We start from the raw sequence: 12,525 nt of genomic DNA on the forward strand, positions 1-12,525 counted from the left end.
GCCAATGCGCTACCAGTTTTAGGGATCGTGGAAAAACTCTCTTCTTTTTCTAGCGGGTAAGAGGCGCTGTGCTACGGGGACAGGCTACGCAGAACCCTTGACTCAATTTCTTCACTCCCTTTAAGGTAACGTTTGTAATAGTTCTGCTCTACGTACAAGTCGTGATTAAGTCAAGACGCCCTCGTTCTTTCCTGGAGAACATAAGGCTTATAAGTAGTGTCAACGCACAACCTTCAGGAATAGGGGAGAGGAATCTAGCATGTTCCCTTATGATCATAAATGAGACAGTTAACCAAAATATTAGCAAGTAGATCCCAGCGTTAAATGGAAGTATTCGCTGCGAGAAGGGTATCCCTTTTCCACCAACAAGGAGAAAAGAAACTGAGCTTTTCCAAGCCACGTTTAATTCATGACAACTTTGCAAAGCTTAGAAAATAGATGCAAAACTGAAAGAAAATAATTACCTCCTGAAAAGGACAGTGCTTGTAGAAAAAAATGTTTCAAAGGAAAACTAAGCACTGTCTGGAGGACACTCGTTATTTAGTTCCAGCCTTATTCGATGTCTGAGCAATTTTACAGTTCTTGGAAAGTCGTAGGTAACTGATGAAATTCTGTTCTGTCTAGCGGAAATTCAACTGATTTCCCCCCATACACATCCTTTCCCAGGAAAAATCTAATTTTCCCTCCGTTCTCTCATTTACACATTTATTTCAGTATTCCTGCCTTGTAAATGTGTCTGTTTCTCAGATTCTCTTTGAACAGGTTATAACATCTATTGGTTCCCTCATGAATTCAATAAAATCTTTAGCACATGTTTTTATAGCTGTTAGAAAGAAAGCTGTACCTGTAAGAGAATAAAAGCTCACCTAATTGTGGACAAAAAATTTATTAACAATCTTGCAAGAATGGGCATGTGACCTGGATGAAATGGCTGGCGCACCAAACAACATATATACCCTAAGTCTAACACACAGGTCCCTCCCCTGTTCCCCATTGATTGGGTACTTCAGAGGTTACAGCTGATCCCAGAGGTCTGATTAATTTATGTGGGTTCCCGCCCTTCATTGCCACTCCCATTCCCTACATTATGACAGCTTGGCACAGCTTTCAAACCTGGCGACACTTTCTAATTTGGCGCCACCCTTCACATTTGGTGCTCCCTTCACTTGGCGCCACTTCCAAACTTTGGTGCCCAAGCTGCTAGAGCCCCCTTCCCTCCCCGCTTCAACTGCAGAGCCAGCTTTAGCTTCACCTTCATGAGAAAGCTAAACTTAACTCTTTCCTTACATAGCCGTATGAAAGTCATGATTTTAGCCTTTTTACAATATTGGAGGTCTTCGCAGAGATGCCAATGGATTCACTTAGCAGAGCCAGATAAACTCCCTCTCCAGGGTGGCACCCTCCCTGGGCAAGACTGAAGCCCAAGAATATTTTTTCTTGGCTCCCAGAGATTAATATAAATAGAACTTTGCTGACTTTCTTCCTCATTTCTTCTTCTATAATTCTGTGTTTTTGCTTTGTTTTTGATTCGTTTATAGAGTTAAGTTACTTCCCCATTGGTAGGAGCAATGATTTACCATTTGCCTTTTGGTCTGATTTTGCTGATCTCTGAAAATGTATTAGTTTCTAGAGATCTCATCTCTGTTGTGTCAGAGACATAGAATCTGATTTATTAGTGTTTTCTGCTTGTCTATTTGACTGTTTTTAGTTCATATCAATTAAGAAATTCAAGCCCATGGGGGGAGAACAGACCTTTGATGTCTGAACTGGTGAGTTTTGTGTTTCTGTGCTTACTCTTGATCCAGGTCTGATATTTTAGAATCAAAGCTACAAATGCTATTTTTTGGTACATCGATGTGTCTGTGATTCAGAAAGCTCTTTACCTCTGTGTGAAAGTATAATGTTTTCTTACATATAGTTTGTACTAAAGTAGATTATAAAGTCTCTTAAATGAAATGTTCTCTCTTCTGACTGGCTTATAGAGATACCAAGATTCTTGTATAGATTGAATATGCCCAACATTCCCAGAAAAAAGGGAAATTGAACTTAATAATAGTTTCTATGTGCTAGGAAAGTATTCCTATAGAAACCAATTCAAACATTTTAAGAATTTAAGTTTACATAATTTAAGTAAATTCTTGGCAAATGAGACTATTTTAATATTTTTGGTTTAATAAAGACAATTATATCTTATCTGAATTATCATATTAGGTATAATATTTTTTTATTCTGCTTGGGTATGTTCTCCCTAAATTTATATGTGTTTATTGGTGGTATATAGAAAATCCCATGGCATCTATCAAGTAAACCTCCTAGATCTAATAAGAGTTCAGTAAGTTAATAGGATACAAGAGCAACATACAACAATCAATTGTATTTCTAGATATTAGCAATGAACACTTTGAAACAAAAAATTTAAATTCCAATTTTTTTAATTGCTCAAAAAAGAGAAAGAAATACTTCGTTGTAAATCTAACAAAACATGTACAGGACTTGAATGCTGTAAGCTACACAATGCTGATGAAGGGTATTTAAAAAAGATCGTAATAAATGGAGATACATGCCATATTCTGGTTTTGAAGACTCAACATAATAAAACTACCAATTCTTCTCAAATTGATAAACAGACTGATGCAGTTCCTATGAAACTCCGAGCAAGATTTTTTGTACCTATAGACAAATTAGTCTAGATTTTAAATTTGAGAAAGGAAGAGGAACTAAAATAGCTAAAATGAAGAATAAAGTGGGAGGAATCAGTCTACCAAATTTCAAGACTTAATATATAACTACAGTAATCAAGACTGTTGAGTTATTGGTAGAGGGATAATTCATAGATCAATGGAACAGAACAGAGAAACCAGAAATAGATCTTTAAAAATATGCTCAACTGATTATTGACAAAAGCACAAAAGTGGAGGGAAATAGCTTTCTTAACAAATGATGATGGACCAATTAGGCATTCATAGGAAAATATCGAACCCCAGTGTAAGTTTCATATCTTATGAAAAAATTAACTCAAAATGGATCACAGACTTAAATGTAGAATGTAAAACTATAAAATATTTGAAAAAAAGCATAGGAAAAAGTCATTGGAATCTAGGGCTAGGCAAAGACTTCTTTGGCTTGACACTAAAAGCACAATCCAGGAAAGGAAAAATTAGTAAATTGGACTTATTCAAAATTTAGAAACTTTTGCTCTGTGAAAGATCCTCTTAAGTAGATTAAAAGACAACCTACAGAGACAGAGAAAAGATTTGTAAGCCTCATATCCAGAAAAGGATTACTATCTAGAATATATAAAGAACTCTCAAAACTCAATTAGAATTAGAAAATATGAAAAAAAAAACCATGAAGAGACATTTCATCAAATGTATGTATGTGGTATATAAGTTCATGAAAAGATGTTTAACATCATTAGTCATTAGGGAAATGAAAATGAAAATTACAGTGAGATATCACTACACATTTATCCAAATGGCTCAAACCAAAAACAGTGATACTTTGTGCCACATCTACTACAAGAATGAAGATCTTGCACTCTCAGCAACCAGACTAACAACATTCCAGATAATGTTGACATCGTGCTGAAGAGATGCAAGTTATTTTGAAGGGCCCTAGGAGAACCCTGCTGTTTTAGTTTCCTGGCTGCTAAAAAAAATGCCATGTAATGGGTTGCCTTAATAATGGGAAAGTATTGGCTCATGGTTTTGAGGCTAAGAGAAGTCCAACATCAAGGTATAATCAAGGTATCTTCAAGGCAATGCTTTCTCCCAGAAATCAGTGGTATTCTGGGGCTGGCTGCTGGCGATCCTTAGTTCTTGGCTTTTCTGTCACATAGCAATGCACATGGCATCCTCTCCTCACTTCTCTGGGTTCTTTTGACTTCTGGGTTCTTCCCATGGCTTTCTCTCTGTGTGTCTGAATTTCATCCTGCTTGTAAAACACTCCAGAAATAGGAACAAGGCACATCCTGATTCTTCTGGACCACAACCTAACTGAAGTAACCTCTTCAAAAGATCCTATTTATAATGGACCCTCAGAACTGGATTAAGACTAAGAACATAGGGAAACAGACTTGGCCCAGTGGTTAGGGCGTCCGTCTACCACATGGGAGGTACGCGGTTCAAACCCCGGGCCTCCTTGACCCGTGTGGAGCTGGCCCATGCGCAGTGCTGATGCGCGCAAGGAGTGCCCTGCCACGCAGGGGTGTCCCCCCGCGTAGGGGTGTCCCCTGCATAGGGGAGCCCCACACGCAAGGAGTGCGCCCTGTAAGGAGAGCCGCCCAGTGCGAAAGAGTGCAGCCTGCCCAGGAATGGCACCGCCCACACTTCCCAGCCGACAACAGAAGCGGACAAAGAAACACGATGCAGCAAATAGACACAGAGAACAGACAACTGGGGGGGGGGGGGGAATTAAATAAATAAATAAATCTTTAAAAAAAAAAGACTAAGAACATGTATTTCTGGGGTACGTAGCTCCAAGCCTCCAACCTGCAGAGAGATGTCATTTACATTGACATTGAACTCAGTCTCCTGGAAAGAAAAAAAGAAGAGACTTCAGGTTGACAAATGGAGAAACAGAAAGGGCTGACTCTTATTTCCCACTCTATGTAGCCATGTACAGAGCATGATCAAGCCACATACAGTTTTATGCTGGGCTTCCATTATAAGATGAGATCTGTGTCTGCTCACTCCTCCATCAACATCAGAACACAAGAGAATGGGTCTTTTGTAGAAATCTGACATTTCTTGCACGAAAAACTTATCTGCAGGATTCAGATGAGGCCAAGTGCTACTTATTCAATATCGTAAGCCAAGAAAGATTGGCTTCAAGATTTTCTTGAAGGAAATGACATTGAGCTTATATCAAATTCAGCTGCCATGATTCAGCACGCCACAATGGTTAAAAATAAGGATGTTAGAAAAATTTTGGATGTTATCTATGTCTCTGAGAAAGGAACAGTTCAGTAGGCTGATGAGGATGATCTGATTCATTCAGCTGTGGAAATAAGATGCCAGATGGTTTCTCGGACCTGTTTGTGATATTTTAAAGAGGGAGTAAAGTTCATCTGTTAACAACAACAACAAGAAACATTGACAACATCTATTCTGAATATAGTGAGGAGCTGTATAAAATGACAGCTTCCTGCTGAACTGAGAGGTATACATCAGAACAAAGAATAGTCATCTCGGGCAGGTCCAGCATGGCAAGTAAATGAGCATTTATTAAGGGAATTACATGGGGCCCTTGTCCTCGGTGGCAGGAGGAGAGACAATAGCTCGAAGTTCAGTCATCTACACTCACTGTACAATGAGAGGGACCTTTTATAATGCATGTCTACATGCAGATGAGGGAGGCACCTGGGGGGTATCAGGACTTGTAATGAGTGCAGTGGTCTGGCAGATAAACTTTGCAATGTTTCACTGTAGGGCAGAAGTTACATAGTTACAGTAACTATGTGGGAAATCTATTGACATGAACGTGATCAAGAATAGATATAAGTTTCTAGGAGAAAAGGTCAAGCACTTACGGTACAGGGCCTACTGATCATTCACGAGTTAGCAAATAATCATTTCCTAAGGCTTGCCTTTAACTATTTAGAAATGGAATATTGCTGCAACTGGAGGGGGAAAGAACCTGAAGGGTTGGGGGAGAAAATGCAAAGTCGTCTATGCCACAACGTGAAATGCTGGTGAGAATGTGGAAAAACTGGATCTTATACATTGCTGAAGGAAAGGTAAATTGGTACAGCCACTCTAGAAATCATTTTGACAGTTTCATAATTACGAAGTGTGCCACTACCATATGACCCAGAAATTGCACTCCTGCAATTTCTCAGAGAAATGAAAACTTAAGGTCATACAAAAACCTGTACAGAAGGGCTCATAGAAATTTTATTCACCATAGCCAAAAAATGAAACAACTCAGATGTTCTTCATTGGGTGAATGATTGAAGAAACTGGTTCATTCGTACAATGGAATACTTTCCAGCAATAAAAAGGTACAAACTATTGATACGTGCATGAATGTATAAACGTGTAAATCTCCAGAGGAATGTGCTAAGTGAAAAAGTACTAACCCCAAATTACTAATTACTGTATGATACATGTATATAACATTCTTGAAATGACAAAAACTATAGAGGAGAGCAGATTAGTGGTTGCTAGGAATTAGGGATGGGAGGAAGGGTAGAGAATGAGCCTGGCTATAAAACGGTAGCACAGGGAGATTCTTTTAATCGCTGTATCTTTCTTAATTGTATTGGCCAATACCTCTAATATGATGGTAAATGTCGAGGAAGAGCCAAGCCAGTGGGTCTCAATCCACAGAAGGGAGATGGGATGTGCATACTCCTCTTGTGCCACAAGAAAAACTACTCTAAACAAACAAAAAACTGTTCTAATAATCCCTATAGCTCCTAGCTCTACCCCTCCGACTGTTTGGGCTTTTAGGTAATGTCTTGTTTTCACTTAATATAAAGACCACTTTGGTTTTGTGATTATATCAACAATACATGCACCTTTTAAAAAATTATGAAGCAGAAATTCTAAGTCAGTTGAGCTCTGACTCGCCAGAGAGCCTTTGTCAATCTTGGGTTCCCACAACTCTGCTCAAGAGTAGCCCCAATTTTAGGTACATGATATATATATTTCAGGTACTGGGGCCGGGAAGTGAACCCGGCACCTTGTATGTGGGAAGCCAGTGCTCAACTGCTGAGTCACATCGGCTCCCTTGATTTGGTTTTCTTGTTTGATGGTTGGTTGTTTTTTTGTTTTTAGGAGGTACTGGGGATCGAACTTGGGACCTCATATGTGGGATGTATGGTAGCATTTATATAATATAAATTTACCCGCTTTAAGTGTACAATTCCATGGCCTTAGCTACATTCTCAGTGTTGTGTCACCATCACCACCATCCGTTACCAAAACTTTTACCCCAAACTTTTTCATCTGTCCCCAGTGAGCATTCGCTCTCCATGCCTCCCCCCTCCAGCCCCTGGTAACCTCTATGAATTTTTTCTGTCTGTATGAATTTGCTTATTCTAGACATTTCGTGAAAGTGGAATTTACAATACTTGGCCTTTTGTGCCTGGCTTATTTCACTTAGCATAATATTTTTAAGGTTGTCACTGGGTGATGTATTTTTAACCCAAACAAAAAAAAGTATTTATTTAAAAAATGAGAAATTGCATCTGCTCTTTTTCACTGCAGGCGCTTGAAGGCATAATCTCTGACGCTAGGCCCGGGCTTTCAGGCATAAATACAGGCCATTTGCATCGACTGCCTGGTCTTACCTGGGGCTCCGACCCTCAAACAGGAGGAAGCCATCACTACGGAAAGGGAACTAACAGGCCTTTTCCACAAGACACCTCACTGAGCTTCAGAGCAAACATGGGAAGCTGTAGTTAGCTTCCCCCTCTATGCATCAGGAGACTGATTATGGAGAAAGAGTAACTTACTTTATCCGTTTCCTGTGGCTGCTAGTACAAGTACCACCCACTGGGTCAAGTCCAAAACCAAGGTGTCGGCAGAGCCAGGTTGCCTCTGAAGTCTCTAGGGAGGATCCTTCCTGGGAAAAGGCAGGAGCTTCGGGGTGCTCCTGGCAATCCTCGGCGTTCTTTTGGCTTGTAGATGCCTCTCTCCAATCTCTACCTCCATCTTCACACAGCCACCTTCTCTGTGTGTGTCTCTCACCGTGTGTCCAATATTATTTTACTTTCTTGTATAAAGATACAAGTCATTGCGTTTAGATTCCACCCCAAATCGAGGATGATTTCATTGCAAGATTTTAAACTAATGGTATCTGCAAAGTCCCTATTTCTTTTTTTAAACCAATTTTATTGGTACATATTAATAAAGCATACAATTCATCCAAAGTTACAATCAGTGCTATTTAGTCTAATCACATAGTTGTTCATTCATCACGTCAATCATTATTGGAGCATTTTCATTATTTCAATAATAATTATAAACAAAAAGCATACAAACAAACAAGAAAATTCTTTGCTTTTCCATCACTTGATGTTTCTCCTGCTGTACATAGCTGCTGTTTCTGGCTATTCTTGCACGATTATTTATTAAGCAGCTTTACTGAGATATATTCACATACCAGATGATCTATCCAAAGTATATAATCAGTGGCTTTTAGTATAATCACAGTGTTGTGCATTCATCTTCAAAAAATTTTAGAACCATTTAATTACTCCAAAATAAAAAACTCCAAACCCCTTAGCATGCCTTCCCTAGACCTACATAACCACTAATCAAGTTTCATCTTTATAAATTGATTTATTTTATTTTAATTTTTTAGATTTATTTTTTATTTATTTCTTCCCCTGCCCCTCCCCCAGTTGTCTGCTCTCTGTCCATTTGCTGTGTGTTCTTCTGTGTCCGCTTGTACTCTTGTCAGCGGCACTGGGAATCTGTGTCTCTTTATGTTACGTCATCTTGCTGTGTCAGCTCTCCATGTGTGTGGCACCTCTCCTGGGCAGGTGGCGCTTTTTTCATGCAGGGCAGTTCTCCTTGCGGGGGCGCACTCCTTGCACGTGGGGCTCCCCTACGCGGGGGACACCCCTGTGTGGCAGGGCACTCCTTGAGCGCATCAGCACCGCGCATGGGCCAGCTCCACACGGGTCAGGAGGCCCTGGGTTTGAACCCTGGACCTCCCATGTGGTAGGCGGATGCTCTATCAGTTGAGCCAAATCCGCTTCCCTATAAACTGATTTATGTTTACACTTTACATAAATGTAATCATATAATATGTTACACAATATACTTAGTTCATAGTAATGCAATCATACAGTATTTGTCCTTTTGTGTCTGGCTTGTTTCACTCAACATGAAGTCCTCCAGGTTCATCCATGTTGTCATATGCTTTACGACTTCACTTCTTACTGCTGCATAATATTCCACTGTGTGAATACAGCACACTTTGTTTATTCATTTGTCAGTTGATGGTCACCTGGGCTGTTTCCAGCTTCTGGAAATTGCAAATAATGCCCCTGTGAACATCAGTGTGCATATGTCTATTAATATCACTGCACTCCATTCTTCTGGGTAATGGTACTGCAGGTCACGTGGCAAATCTCTATTCAACTTCCTTAGGAACTGCCAAAGTCTTCCACAGTGGCTGTACTATTCTACATTCCCACCAACAGTAAATAAATGTTCCTGTTACTCCACTGCCCCTCCAACACTTGTAGTTCTCTGTCTTTTTAATAATGGCCATTCTGATAGGTGGGAAATGATACCTCATTGTAGCTTTGATTTTAATTTCCCTAATCATTAGTGATGTTGAACATTTTTCATGTGACTTTTTGCCATTAGTATTTCTCCTTTGGACAAATGCCTATTTAAGTCTTTTGCCCATTTTTTAATTGGGTCATTTGCCTTTTTATTGTTGAGTTGTAACATCTCTTTATATATAATTGATATTAAACCCTTATCAGACAAGTGATTTCCAAATATTCTCTCTCATTGAGACAGCTGCCTTTTCACCCTTTTGACAAAGTCAAAAGGTGCGAAAGTTTGATTTTGAGGAGATCCCATTTATCTATATTTTCTTTTGCTGCTCATGCTTTGGGTGTAAGGTCCAAGAAACCACTATCTGGTCTTTAAGATGTTTCCCTACATTTTCTTCTAGTAGTTTTTTTTTTTATGGTCCTGGCTTTTATATTTAGGTCGTTGATCCATTTTGAGTTGATTATCCAATAGGGAGTGAGATAGGGGCCCTCTTTCGTTCTTTTGGTTATAGATACCCAGTTCTCCCGGCACCATTTGTAGAAGAGATTTGTTTTCTCCCATCAACATGGACTTGGTAAGCTTGTCAAAAACCAGTTGAGGGAAGCAGACATGGCTCAAGCAATGGGACTCCTGTCTACCGTATGGGAGGTCCAGGGTTTGATTCCCAGGGCCTCCTGTTGAAGGCAAGCTGGCCCACGTGGTGAGCTGGCCTGAGCAGAGAGCTGACCCACATGGAGTGCTGCCTGCACCGCGAGCTGGCCCGAGTGGAGTGCTGGCCCATGCAGGAGTGCTGGCCTGCACAGGAGTGCTGGCCTATATGGCAAGCTGGCCCGAGTGGAGAGCTGGTGCAGCAAGATGACACAACAAAAAGAGACACAGAGGAAAGACAGTAAGAGATGCAGCAGACCAGGGAGCTGAGGTGGCACAAGAGATTGAGCACCTCTCTCCCACTCCGGAGGGTCCCAGGATTGGTTCCCAGTGCTGCCTAAAGAGAAGACAAGCAGACATACAGAAAGCATAGCAAATGGACATAGAGAGCAGACAATGAAGGGGGGGATGATAAATAAATCTTAAAGAAAAAAACCCAGTTGACTCTAGAGGTGAGGGTTTATTTGTGGACTCTCAATTCTATTCCACTGATCGATGTGTCTATCTTTATGCCAGTACCATGCTGTTTTGACCATTGCAGCTTTGTAATATATTTCAAGGTCAGGCAGCGAAATTCCTCCCATGTTACTCTTCTTTTTTTAGAATGCTTTTGTCTATTCAGTTGCACTTTTCTCTTACATATGAATTTGGTAATTGCCTTTTCTATTTCAGTAAAGTAGGTTGTTGGAATTTTTATCAGTAGTGCATTGAATCTATAAATCAGATTGGGTAGGAATGACATCTTCATGATATTTAGTCTTCCAATCCATGAATATGGTATGTCTTTCCATTTGGTTAGGTTTTGTTGATTTCTTTTTTTTTAAATTTTTTTTATTTACACTGTTTCAAAGCCTTATTTTTTTATTTTTTATTTATTTCTCTCTCTGCCCCGCCCCCCAGTTATTTACTCTCTACATCCATTCGCTGTGTTTTCTTCTGTGTCCGCTTGTATTCTTGTCAGCAGCACCCAGAATCTGTGTCTTGTTTTGTTGCATCATCTTGCTGTGTCATGTGTGTGGCACCATTCCTGGGCAGGCTGCATTTTTTTCACACTGGGTGACTCTCCTTACAGGGCACACTCCTTGCATATGGGGCTCCCCTACATGGGGGACACTCCTGTGTGGCACAGCACTCCTTGCACGCATCAGCACTGCGTGTGGGCCAGCTTATTACATGGGTCAGGAGGCCCTGGGTTTGAACCCTGGACCTCCCATGTGGTAGACAGATGCCGTAACCATTGGACCAAATCCCCTTCCCTTCATTGATTTCTTTTAACATTGTTTTGTAGTTTCCTGATATAGCTCCTGTACTTCTTTGGTTAAATTGATTCCTAGGTATTTGAGTCTTTTGTTGCTATTGTAAATGGAACTTTTCCCCTGATTTTCTCCTCAGATTGTTCAATACTAATGTAGAAAAACATTAGCGATTTTTGCATGTTGATCTTATATCTTCCCACTTTGCTAAACTCATTTATTAGCTCAAGTAGCTTTGTTGTAGACATTTCAGAATTTTCTAAACATAGGGCCATGTCATGCACAAATATTGAGAATTTAACTTCCTCTTTTCCTGTTTGGATGCCTTTAATTTTTTTTTCTTGTCTAATTACTCTAGCCAGAACTTCTAGTACCATGTTGAATAACAATGGTGACTGTGGGGATCTCTGTTTTGTTCCTGATCATAGAGGGAAAGTTTTCAGCCTTTCCTCATTGAGTGTGATGTTGGCTGTGGGTTTTTCATATATACCTTTTATCATATTGAGGAATTTTCCTTCTATTCCTATATTTTAAAGGTTTTTTTGTCAAGAAAAGATGCTGGATTTTCTCAAATGTCTTTTCTGCATTGATTGAGATGATCATGTGTTTTGTTTTTTTTTTCTTCAGTTTGTTAATGTGGTTATTACATTGATTGATTTTCCTATATTGAGCCAGCCTTGCACACGAGGAATAAATCCCACTTGGTCATGATATATAAATCTTTTGATATGCTGCTGAATTTGATTTGCAGGTATTTTGTTGAGAATTTTTGCATCTATGTTCATTAGAAAGATGGATCTGTAATTTTCTTTTCTTGTAGTGTCTTTATCAGGCTTTGGTATTAGGATGATGTTGGCTTCATAAAATGTGCTGGGTAATTTTCCCTCCTCTTCAATTTTCTGGAAGAGTTTAATTATTTTTAAAATGCTTGGTAGAAGTCACCTGTTAATCCATCTGGTCCTGAACTTTTCTTTCTTGGGAAATTTTTAATTACAGATTCAAACTCTTTAAATGTGATTGGTTTCTTAAGTTCTTGTATTTCTTGTAGTGTCAGTGTAAGTTGTGCATTCCTAGGAATTTGTCCATTACATTTAGGCTGTCTGATTTGTCGACCTACAGTTTCTCATAATATCCTCTTATGATCATTTTTATTTCTGTGGGGTCAGTTGTAACTTCCTCACTTTAATTTCTTATGGTAGTTATTTGCATATTCTCTTTTTTTCTTTGTTCATGTACTTAGGGGTTTATCAGTTTTGTTGATCTTTCCAAAGAACCAGATTTTTGGTTTTGTTGATTTCTCTATTGTTTTTTGTTCTTAATTTTATTTTTGCTCTGATCTTTATTATTTCTTTCCTTCTGCTTGCTTTGAGATTGGTTTGCTG

General features: G+C 39.4%; 1 long non-coding RNA gene across 1 annotated transcript in view; it reads left to right on the plus strand.

Annotated features, from left to right (window-relative positions):
• Window positions 1-2: 2 nt before the first annotated feature.
• The window catches only part of LOC131275460 (uncharacterized), a 60,850-nt gene continuing 48,327 nt past the window's right edge, over window positions 3-12,525 (plus strand). Inside the window, exon 1 of the long non-coding RNA XR_009182907.1 lies at window positions 3-125. This is a non-coding gene — a long non-coding RNA (uncharacterized lncRNA). The remainder of the gene's footprint in view (window positions 126-12,525) is intronic.

This window comes from Dasypus novemcinctus, chromosome 23, assembly GCF_030445035.2.
Source record: "Dasypus novemcinctus isolate mDasNov1 chromosome 23, mDasNov1.1.hap2, whole genome shotgun sequence".
In the NCBI taxonomy this organism is placed as follows: Eukaryota; Metazoa; Chordata; class Mammalia; order Cingulata; family Dasypodidae; genus Dasypus; species Dasypus novemcinctus.